This window comes from Ctenocephalides felis, unplaced genomic scaffold (assembly GCF_003426905.1).
Source record: "Ctenocephalides felis isolate EL2017-DRISC unplaced genomic scaffold, ASM342690v1 CF-g0.4_SCAFFOLD_01886, whole genome shotgun sequence".
Lineage (NCBI taxonomy): Eukaryota > Metazoa > Arthropoda > Insecta > Siphonaptera > Pulicidae > Ctenocephalides > Ctenocephalides felis.
In genome coordinates, this window is record NW_020538040.1 from 62,920,841 (window position 1) to 62,933,864 (window position 13,024).

The following is a 13,024-nucleotide window of genomic DNA, read 5'->3' on the forward strand; positions in this document are numbered from 1 at the left end:
CAAATCGGATCGGATTTTTCCCGTAGGTATCTTCAAAACGGCTGGACCGGTCTTTGCCAATTTTTTTTTAATCATTCAAATCGGTTAATTCGTGCGCCCTCTAACTAACCCTACGGGAAATAAAAAATATATTTTCACAATGAATTAATTTATTTATTTTCTTGCTAATTTTCTAATATTTATGCACTTTTAATTTTGTTTTGAAATTTAACAAATCGATAATTTTCATTCAAAAAAAAATCGTCAATTCATTTCAATCAACTTATATTTCAAAATTCCTCATACATACCTCTTTTAATTTTCGTTTATCCATTAATTATATGTTAATGGTTTCCTAAATATGACAATAGACACTAAATGCTCTTTTAGATCCGTTATGGAAAATTTGATTTCACAATATATAAAACACAATCCAATCCTTAAGGCTTAATTGAAAATAATATTTGAAAATAAATCTATTTTAAAATGTGATGAAACTGTGCCCAGTTCGGCACCGATAAACACATGTTATAGATGAAGCATATTCCTGGAATCTGTGTAAGCGCAATGAAGAATATGGATTGCAAATCCCTTAAAATTATCCATCGTAATAACTTTCTCTCTTGCGTTAAATAGATAATGTTAAAGTACAATTTTGACATGTACAATACTGTTCAACATGTTTCATATTATTGATAAATAAGAATTATATGCCTTCCAAACGATGTATAAACACTTAAATCATAAAAAATATAGAAAACTACATATTTCTTTACATTCATATCCGTAGGCACAAGCATTTCTATTTAATTGCATTTTTGTAATGTATGAAACATCGCTAAACAAATATATTGAAGCGGTAATAAAATACAGTCCTTTTTAAAAAGTCAGTTAATGTAATTCGCCAGATAGTAGTGCAGTATCTTAATTTTGTCTTTTTCAAGTGTTCCTTGCATCTTGTAGCTTGTTATTGAAATTTTTTGCTGAATAGACTGAATAGAGTGTTGACGTCGGCGACCCTCAGGCCCATACGCATATGCCCATAATAAGATATGTGGAGACCGATGTAACATGATGCTGTGACGATATTTTATAAATCAGATTAAGTTAATTTTTTATGCATAAAATAATAATGAGAAATTACTAATAATAGTAATTTTCTTCTAGTTGTATGTGTTCTTAGTAAACAATTCCAGATATCAAATTAGCACAATATTTCAGTATTATCGACATAATTTGATATAATTACTATATATTAGTCTATTTTTTTAGTTAAAAAAATATTATTTATTAACTCATAAGTATTTAATTTGTTTCAAGCTGTCGCGTAACCCAACTAATTTGCCCAACTAATTTGCTAATTTATGCATATAACCCAACCCAACTAAATTTATGCATATAATTATATTAGTTCCTCTAAATTTTAGTTTTAGTCATCAATCCATCGTGGTTCTTAAAAAAAAAATAGTAATAAAAATCTGTTATATTTTAAAGAAATTCCGATCCCCCAAACATTTTTGACCAATTTTCCGTTCGATATTCATATACATTGCACGTAAAGCTAATTATCTAACGAAAAGTAATACAGTATTAGAAAAGTAGGCAGTTTGATAATTATTCCGCATTGCAGTTAACTGATTAGTGTAATGCCGACTTAGGCTATTGTAAAACAAGTGTGTAGAGCTAAAAGGCCTAGAAGCATTTTTTTTTTCAAATATAGGACCCAAATAGTCTAATTGAAGTACAATGTTATTAAATGTTTAATTTAATTTAATTTAGAAAATGTGAAATTATTGAGAATATTTTCTTTGCAATCTCGACTGAAAGTTTATACCAAATCTAGTTTCACAAATATAATCAAATTTATGTTAACAAACGCGCAAATAGAAACATATCTGCCGGGTGTAGTTAAAACGATTGTAAGACATGAAAAAACGATTTAAATCATGAGAATGTTGTCTAGAGTTGTTAAATGTAAGAAAACATGGAATGCGTCGACACCAATTTAGTATTTGGAGGTTTTTGCACAATTATAACTCAACGCAGGAGTTTAATTATGAAAATACATAAAATAGATAATCACATTCTAAGTTTATAATTATTCAAATATATTCATCTCCGCATTCAAGATTCTAATCGCTTTTGTTCGGATGAAGTTTATTAAATAGAAATCAAGTAATTGAATTTTTCCTCGTATTAGGGTAATCCTAATCTAGTGGTATTAAGGGTTTGTTCGAATGTTTTGGAATTACTAATCAATCTTAACGCGCGGCTATCTCTGAGGAGGCCGACAGGCAGCTGTGAGGCCGTGTGGAAGTGTGTGGAAGCAATCGGCGAGGTTGCGATCAGTGGGCCTGCGAGGATGCGAGGTTCAGAGGATGAGAGGCTGAGAGGCTGTGTAATATGTACTCGATACCGATGTAGTGTATATTTGTGTCGACAGAAGTGATTAGCGCGCGCCCGTTAACTTGTTTCAGGCTGAGTCAGTGCACAAAGATAGCTTGTTAATCAAACGTTAATCAATCAGGCGACGTAGAATATAGAATGCGTCACGAATGAAGAATGATCTTGCCGTGTTGTTACTGTGTATTCCAAGCATACCATGTCGAATTAGAACTTAACTGTTGAATTTTAAACGCATTGCGTCGACGATTACAATTGGCCATTTCTAATATATCGATGGCGACAGAGAATTTATAATGTATTCAAGCAATTTCAATTATATATATGCATATGCGCGTAGAAATAGCACAGTGCTATAGAAAGAAATAGATTTTGTAACGGCATTTACTGAATAATTATGCATGGATCGTTTGAAATGGAAATGTATATTTTCGCAAATTAATAATACAATTTAAGATAATTATAATTGTGACATTTTAGAATAATGGATTCACCACAGGACATTTTTTAAATCTAAAATTTAATTCAATTTAAAATATTTATTTTAAACATATTGGTTGATCGGTTGGCAAAGGTCGGTTATGTCGTTTCTTTGTAAAACAATTATAAAATATTTATTACAATTATAGATATTCAAAAACATCTAAATTGTTTAATGTTAATCATGTATATATCTATATGTGTGTGCATGTGAATGTGAATATGTACATATAAGCCATCCAAACGAACAATATGGAATGTTGTGATATAGAAAGTGCAAATAATGATTCCATTAAAACATGCGCACATAGAACCGGTATATTCAAATTATTAATAAGTATTTTTTATGTAGGAGTTAATTCTTACTCAGATAACCTCAGATTAAACCAATTGGTACATAGAACTATTGAAGATCACAAGTATTCGAAGGATAAACGCTTATGTAGACCAATATAACCATCACATTTTCTGACAAAGGCATATGATATTATTGAATGAAAACAGTAATAAATAGTCAGGAATATTTTTGTAAATATAACCTTTAAAAATTATTGAAAATTTAGAATCCTTATAGAAATTTATGATTTCACTAATAGAATTTTTAACTAATATAATTTAGTGTAGTAAGTAAATAAAAATAAATATTAACTTTATAGGTTAAAACGAAAAATTTATATTTAATCTTTACAACTATATTATATGTTCACCATAATACAAACGGGTAAAATCTTATTAAAATAAATAGATAAAGAAAGATAAAATTTGACATTATTCTAAACTATCTGTGAAACGCCATATTAAGAAAATTGCATATTTTTGTATAATGATAATTTTATTTATTGATTATTTATAAGTGTAAATAAGAATTCTTCGAATTCAAAGAAGAACTATCTGTGAACTTTAGTAAATAAATTACACGCTTATAAATTATATAAATTTATCAGCCCAAGAAATATCAATCTCTTTTGCAGACGGACACCTTGACCCGTCAAATTATAACTCTCACCCGTGGTATGAATTTTGTATAGGAACAAACAGCAAATATTTTTCAGTATTTATAAACCGTATCTAAATTATATATTGCGCATATACATAAAACGGTATTAATAATAAATTCCATCATTTTTATTGTGCTGCCGACCTACAATGTATATCATTAGTTTCAACATAGTATAAGAATCATAAAAGTCCGATCAATCACATCGCACCTTCGGATTGTACCAGTGTCGACTTTGAGCTTCGACCCCCATCAACATTCGCCGGATGACTTGTGGCATATGGTTTTATTTTTTAATCTGCGGCATACTAAATTAATCCAGCACTGTTTTGCTTTATTTGGACGCGAATTTGTATTATCTTTCAGTGTCAATAGATTGTTGCGTTTTCGCGTTTTCGTTTTCAAAACAAAGCAGTTAAGGTTCGTCTCTGAAATATGAGACAAACCCGTATTAAAAGATCCCGTAGAAATATTAATCTCGCTCACTATGTAAACTTTTAAATTTCTTAATCCAATGAATTGGCGGTATAGTTCAAAGCCAGAACGTATGATATATATATATATATATATTGAATGGTAGAGTCTTGGATTTGTGTATATTTTGTAGAGTTTCGAACAAGAATCCAAAATAATATTTTTGGATTCTTGTTCGAAACTCTACAAAATATATATATATATATATATATATATATATACAAATTTATATATATATATATATATACAAATTTATATATATATATATATATATATATATATGAAATGTTTATTTGGCAGCCAAATAGTCGAAATAAAACGCAATAAATAATTAATTATTTACTATGTGCATTTTGACGCTGTATGTGTCATCATTCAGTATCTTTGACATATTCTAAAAAAATATTTTACATAGTCAAGAAAAAAATTACAAGATTACTAGAAGTTATAACAATTAAAATTATTAAAACATAAACCAAAAAAAACAATGCACAAAGTTTGTTTATTTTGATTTAGTATGTATTGATATTTTTGTTAGTGATAGCTTCTAGTTATCTTCTAGTAAAACCTAATCTTGTATTATATTTAAACTTTGTATTTTTTTTTTAGAATTTGTTAAACATGCTAAATGATAGCAGACATACATCGTCAAAACGTATATAATAATTAATTATTCATTGCATTTTATTATAAAAATTTATCAAATAATAATATATCAAATAATAATATATTGAATAATAATTCAATATACATAATGGAATAAGAAATAAAAATTTTTTTTTTAAACCCATCCCAAGGCTGGGAGTGATTTTAAAAATTTTGAATTTAATTATTATTTACTTTATTATATTTTATTAATAGTTGTAACATGAAATAAAAAAATATCATTCGTTTTTACATTTATATTACAATATCCTGGTTTTCAACAATCTTCCTCTCTTCATGGAAATAAACCATACTATAATACTACTGAAATATGATTTATTTTTCAGTCGAACTCTAAATAAAATATCTCGATACTTCTACTTAAATAAGATCGGTTTCCTTTTAAAGTTAAATTTACAGTATGTATATATTCTTTAATTCTGTATATTATTAATTAATTCTTTATATTCTGTAAAAAAAATTAAATGTATTTTGCACCGCACAATTTATGAAATACTGCATTTGACGCAATTTGGAAAATAACTAAAATATTGAACTATTAATTATATTTTAATATAATTTTCTTTTGAACAAAAATCATCCTAGATAAGTATACGTTTCAAACAGTCGATGTTCAGTAAAATCATTCGCGCAGTTAATCACCAAAGAATGATTGAAACTGACGCCCTGTTAGTTATGAAAGCGTTGATATCATTAGTCTTTCAATTATACATTTCAATAATCCATTTGAAGCATCAACAAAGTCCAGATAATGGATTATTTGTAAAAGGAACAAAGTCGAGACGATTTAATTATAAGTGTCCATTTATAAGAGATTTTCCTCCGTAGCCAGGCGTGATAATCGGATACATTAGACTTCCCTATATTGCAACGCGATGTAATTTTCGAGGATTACATCATTGTACGATATGAGCTTGTGTCACAAAAGCTATCATGGCTCGAAAATATATCTTTAATGGAATTGATTGTATACAATTCGATTTATGTTGACATACAAATACACGTCTGCATTCATACAGTTATATTATGTATTAAGGAGACAGGTTCAATAGTTTTTAAAGCTCACGTTCATGTACTCTATTTTTCCTTTTTCGCCAAGAATAAATTTTTATATGCATTTCTTATTAATTCCATATCCACATGCAGAAAAATGGTGTAATACAGTATAATTTATTCAATATCAAAATAATAGTACATATACGAAGTTTTGAGATTCCATAATATTGTTGAAAATTCCAAATTATAAGCGAGCCCAAAATGAAAGAGGTACGACATTTTTTAATTATCGGACGTAATTCCTTCAGCATGGGGGATTCTGTATTGGTTTCTACGTGTTATCTAAACCTAAATCCCAACAATCATCCGCATTTTTCTAACAATGGATTGTACAAAGTGTCTAAGCCCAACGGTCACAGACTTTGTTTATTCGGGGAATTTTTTTCTCACATGTGGTCAACTAGTCACCGTAAAGTTATTGTATTGTGTTGAAAGTATAGATGCGCAATGTGCTATTCCAAAAGAACGGATAGATAATTCTATAGGTATATATGAACATTACAAGGAATAATTTTATTTATTTCTTAAGGACTCAGTTAATTTAGCATTTATTTAAGTAAATTCATATGAACATACAAGAGTTAAATTTCCTTTGCATTATTTGTTATTTGTCTGTCAGTGTTTTCTCTATTAGTCTTGTGGGCAGCAATATACAATAACCAATACGGGATTATTAATTTGTGTGATATTTATATAGATGCATCTAATTGATGTTAGTGAAGCACTTTGATGATGCGTGATTATCACCTTTATCAATTATTAATGGCTTATCTAATGCAATACATGTTATTTTAACGTAGTTATTTCAATTAGATATTTTTTAGTGCGAACTTGTTTAATATAGTGCGCGAGCACATATCGAGGATTAAAATATATCTTGCTTTAAAACACTTTTTTTTATATTTTTAATTTTCTTTTATATTTTGCAATTTTTTGAGAATTTTGAGCTTTTTTTTTTAAAGCAATTGTGCTGCATTAGCTGCTTATAGATGAAATATAAAAGCGCGTAAGCGCCGCGTCTCATTCTAGCGGATAAACGTTGGTGCGGGACCCATGGAAATGTGAACAAATTGGTATTGATTATCTAAATCTCTATAAAATATCTGATAATTTGAGGTGCATATGTCGAATGATCATTTTTGACTGCCAAATGGATTTCTTTTAAATTTTTTATTAGACCTCCGAAACCGCTAGACATGCCTTCCAATCAGTTCCTCATTTCGTCAGTACAAATAGAATGTTTTTTGAATCATTCGAACCATATGCTACGTTATCTCAAAAGCTGAATTACCACTTTTGGCATCTTTTGCCTAGTATTTTCGTAAAGGCAGGACCTGCCTTTGCCGAAACTGATCAGCACGCCTCCCCATCAATACGAATCGAATGCTTTATCATTCAAATCGGTTAATTCGTTTCACGAAATCGTCGACGAAAATTTATATCCGCACACACACATACATACATCCATTATTTCCAAAGTATGCCAAAATGTTCAGAAACCTTTCAAACGTAAAGATATATAAAAGTTTTAATTTTCGATTTTTTGCGATTACTAGAACTTACCCTATGGGAAGTTAATAAATGTTAAGAGCATTGATTGCATTTCGCTGCAGTTTGAGAGTCTCCGTCTTCTCGGCGCTTGGCGGGACGCTAATTAATCAGAACATTCGACGTGATGCATGTGCGACCATGTTTAATAAAATTCATGTCACCTTCGACCTTATTTCTATATAGTGACGGTTCTATGCGATTGATATTACACATCCGTGTTTGGGATCCCGGAAATCCAAATTTCGAGTGTTTGCCCTTATAATTAGTGTTTCGAGAATAAATAGCAAGGGGCCTAATTTATTGGATTTTGCTTCCATATGCTTAGATGTAGATTTCTTTATATTTTTATATAAATTTATAATAAATACGCTCACAAATAATAGGTACTAAAATATTATGTTGGATAATAATAATTAAAGTTTCAGAGCTTATGAGTTGTATTAAATTGGTTGGATAAAAAATCTAAAATGAGTTTTTTAATTATTCGTCCGTTTGCTCACCGAAATGCTTACAATGTTTTAATAGATTAATTACTTTATTAGAATAAATGTTGAAATCAATAAAAAACATATGTTTATATTAGAGTTTATTAAAATTATAAGTTTTTAAAATATGAATAGATTGTTTCCCGACCTAACCTAACTGATGATTTTTTTTTATATTTCGTATATCAGAATTCGAATATGGTAACGATTCACAAATCAGTCAATTCCCAAGGAACCCAAAATATTCATATCTACCCTATTTTCTGTAACGGTGCATAAATCGTTTATTAACAAAATATTCACTGTCAATTCGCACCTAAATTAACCGCATTTTTTGAATTATGTGACAGGGGAATATGAATCCGGTATTTTTCCACTCCGACGCCTTTGTAAAAATGAAATTTTTCCTTAAGGGTTTGATAATAATTGTTGTACTTGTAAACCACCTAATGAACATGTTTTGACATACAATCAAAAAATATTCGACCCCATTTTTTGTTGATAGATTTGGGGCTAAGCACGACGTAGTAATATGAATAATAGGGGACATATCATTCAGAAACGCAGGTATTGCAACGATTATAGATTGTTATTTTGAAAGATGGATAAAGACATTAAGTTTTGAATATAAAAAATGTGAATTATTATATATTTATGTTAATGAGAACATATAAAATATACAATGAAATCGTATTAATCAGTATCAAAATTCTTACTCTATAAAATCACTAATTCTTTTATTAAACCTTTTGCATTCCAGCCATTCAAAAATATATAGTTTATATCTTATTATAGATAAATAGTTCAGTCATAGAATTGTCAGTACTTGTAATCAGTCAGTATTTGCGACATTTAAATAAAAGTTATTCGTTAGACGAAAATCCATAACAATTTTTTGATGCAACATCCCATCTTTAAAACTCAACTCATTAATATATATATATATATATATATATATATATATATATATATATACACATATAATATATATACACAGAAAGTATTCAAAAAATATCGAAAGGGGCTGTTTATAGCAGTCAGCTGCTCATCCGAAGCGCCTGAACTATTAGCTGGTTTTATTTAAAAAAAATAGTATAATTCAGATTTGAACAAGCGAATGTTATACCATTATTATACACTTATAATTATTATACATTCAAAGCTAAGTGTGTGTAAATGTTAAATTTTAAACAGATTTTTAATTTTTATAATGCCTCATAGAAAATAGAATATTAATTAGAGAAATTATAAAATGATTTCTCTATTCTTCAATTTTTTAAAAATAGGACCTTCTTAGAAATGCGCGGTTCGGGTAAAGATTATCATAACATTAAAATTCAATTGACACTCAACATACTAGTATTCGTATTTCCGTCGAAGTGCGGAAACTGATCAACCAAAGCAAATAATTAATCATACAAAATTCTGCTGAAATTACTACAATCTGTACTCGGTGATGTGGTTATATTAAATATTCACAAGCACAAACATTGAGCCTTTTTCTTTATTGAAAACGCCTGAGGTGAATCGAGTTGTTCATTTGCTTCACAGGCTACGTAGCCATGATCTTCAGAGATCACATATGGATGGTGATGGCTGATTACGAGGCGTCAAATATTAAAATTGAGCAATTGTAAACTGCTGTTCTAAATTTTTTTAAAAATATGTGATATAGTAATCTTCAGTTTATTTTTATCTTATGTTGTTAATACACTTTTTGTAATATCAAACCCTCAAATGAATTTTTCTACTAGATTTTAGGAATAATTCTAGTAATTTGGTAGTAGCCCCATGTAAATCCAATTTTAGCCAGAAATGTCATCAACTCGCATTCGAATCCATTATCTACTGCCTTCTGTGAGTTCATCGAGTTTATAACACGATCATTGAATATGATTAACGTACGCGTTCTGATGTACTCCAAGTCAGTCGATTTGGCGCATTAACCTAACCCTATATAAATTTGATCATATTGATATTTGTAATCACCTCGAAAGAAAAGAGTCGAGATGAAATGAATCTCCACTGGTGCGGTTAAGCATTATAATCGAGTGAGAGTTCACGGACCTATAAGACGAGTATGATTAATTTACTAATATGCCCGCCCTGCGACGCAGATCATTATTATTATTAATAATAATATTAGCCTGGAGAACGTGAAGATGATTAAAGGCAAAACATTGGCTCCGGTTGGCTGGCGTTGCGTTGAACTCTTGAACCGCTCAAAGGATATGTCCAAATGCTTCACTGCAAATATTGCCCTTTCACAAATATGAAATGCTTCGGTCAAATTTAATCACTTCTTCATTGTGCATTCAAATATCTACTCCAATTCAAGCAAATAAATAATTAAATCTAAATTTTCATCCCCTTTTTCAATCCATTGAAAGAAATTATATCCAATGACAATTTTACAATATCGTACTAGTTGAAATTTCTGTTGCTCTTTTGATAGTCTATCATAATCACATGTCAAACAATATTTAAGATAGAGGTTTTGTATTTTGACTTCTCATTTCCGTATCCAATGGTTCATTTTTTTCTACTAATGTGTTATATACTAATTCAAAAGAAATAAGAGAAAAATATTAATATTGTCGTTGAAAATATTAATATATAATTAAAAAAGTTTGTTAATATTGATATTTAAAATTTTTCTTAATTATATGAGCAAAAACTTAAAATCTGCATGGATTCACCTTGCAATTACTATGCTTCAACTTAACTTACTTTTGCATTATTATGCTCATATTGTGCGTGTACTACTACTACAAACACAAATGTTGATTTCATGAACGAAAAATAAACATATCATTGTTTAATTAACGAATAGCATTATTACACCGTAAAATCATGCGTTTATTTGTAAAATGAACCTGCCCAACATCAATTAATAATGTACGTTGTTATACGGTAAATTACGCATTTAATGATTGTGGATCTTTTCTGGATGTCAGAATTGTATACCTGCCCAATAGTCATTGAATCTCCCTTTGTAAAGGGCAAATTTAAATGTCAATTAGTATTAATTATAAAGCAAAACTGTTTGAAAACTCATTAGTCTTATTCATAATTGATTTAAAAACGCACAAGTAATAGCATTAACAAGCTAATTCTAAATATTTAAAAATATGCAGGTTTTAGAACTAAATAAATATAATTCCGTCGGCTATTTGCAGTTAGTAATCACTATCACGATAGTTAATGATTATCTTAAAATAAAAACATAACATTAATAACTCGATCTTAAAAAAAAACTTTTTAATTCTGACTCTGATTAATGACCGTCGACGTCCATTGGTCAACCACACCCAAAAAAATGGTAAATTGTCCCCGCTCGGCATTTTTCTTATAAAGGTAGCATTTGACATCGATCAAAACTTAATAAGTCAAACATCTTGAACAGAGAACAAGAGAAAATATTTAGTAACAAATTCAAAATAGAACTGATATTCTGATAAATATGAGTGTTACAATAAACAATACTCATCAACTACTATGTAACGTAATTCAATCATTCATTCAATCATTTTTAATACATGACCTAATTTTGATGAAGTCTTTGACGTAATTAATAAATAATTGTATTGTTGCGAGTACTAATTATGCAAGTATGTTAGCCGAAATTACTCCCTCTTATTACCAGTAAATAATTCCGTTCACAAAATACGCATATGTGAAGTATCTATCTATTTCTGGCACATTTTCGACCGCTTTTTAACATTTTTCTTAATTATTATAAACGATGTGGCATGACAAATCTAATAACATCAGATCGTATATAAATGAGCGCAGCGTTTATGTAATAACCAAAACCGTACGCAAGATCTTGGATAGAGCAGTACTCTTAAAATTCATTTACAATACTTATTATTCTGATGGCCTATTTGAAAAATACAATAAGCTGACGTAATTGCTGTTAATACGAATTAATGTTAATTTCGCACAGATGGGCCAGTCATCGTGAACGCTAAACATTAGCGTTCAAAAGTTTATTTAATCATAATCGTGTGGGGTACAGGTATAACGGCTCTTTATTTATATAACTTATTTCGCCTTTATATGCATTATTAATATACATCAAAAAATCATCTGTAGCCTTTTTAACATACAAACGATTTCAAGGTTCAAAACGAATTAACACTGTGGTACAGCGAACCAATTAAGCCGGGTTATTTTAATTACAGGGTTCTTCTATCCCCTTGGTGTATCTGACACTTGTTCGGCTGTACCATGAGTAATGGTAGGATATATATGAGTATCTATGCCTGAAGTACCTATATATAACTAATGTAAACGCGCGCGAGCCTTTTATGAGGAGATACTTACTCGCACTCATTTTCTTTGAAGGATCCCTACTTAAAACCACAATCTTAATTACTTATTTAATCGACCGATCCGCATTTGCATTTAGTCATCTCACTTGAAATTGAGCGTTATCAGGATTTCGCACTGGACGGCAGCGATTCAATTGCGAATAAAATGATGTTCCTGATCTAGTTATTATGATTGTGAGACGTGTTAATAAATATTTAATGCGCCATGGATTAGATCATAATCATTATTGATTATGATCTGATCCGTTCAAATACCGATTCAAATAAATCATTCCGAACAACGTGAGAATCGAAACTATTGTTTAAACTTTCTTTTTGCAACTATCTCTTTAAACTCCCTGTAGTTTTCTTCCTCCTCAATATTAACCATCTATACACTTCCTCTGTGTGTTTCGATCTGTTAATTATACTATCTACATACAAAAGCAGATTTTTAGATATGAGCAATGCAGTTTCTCTTTCTTCATAAATTTAGTTCCTTATGAAATTTTATCTAATACACATATTCTTACAGATTATTTGCGATGTTGTTCAGACTTAAATTTCAGAAAATTATTTACCAATTTAGTATTTTATTTTTATTGGCCTCGCTTACT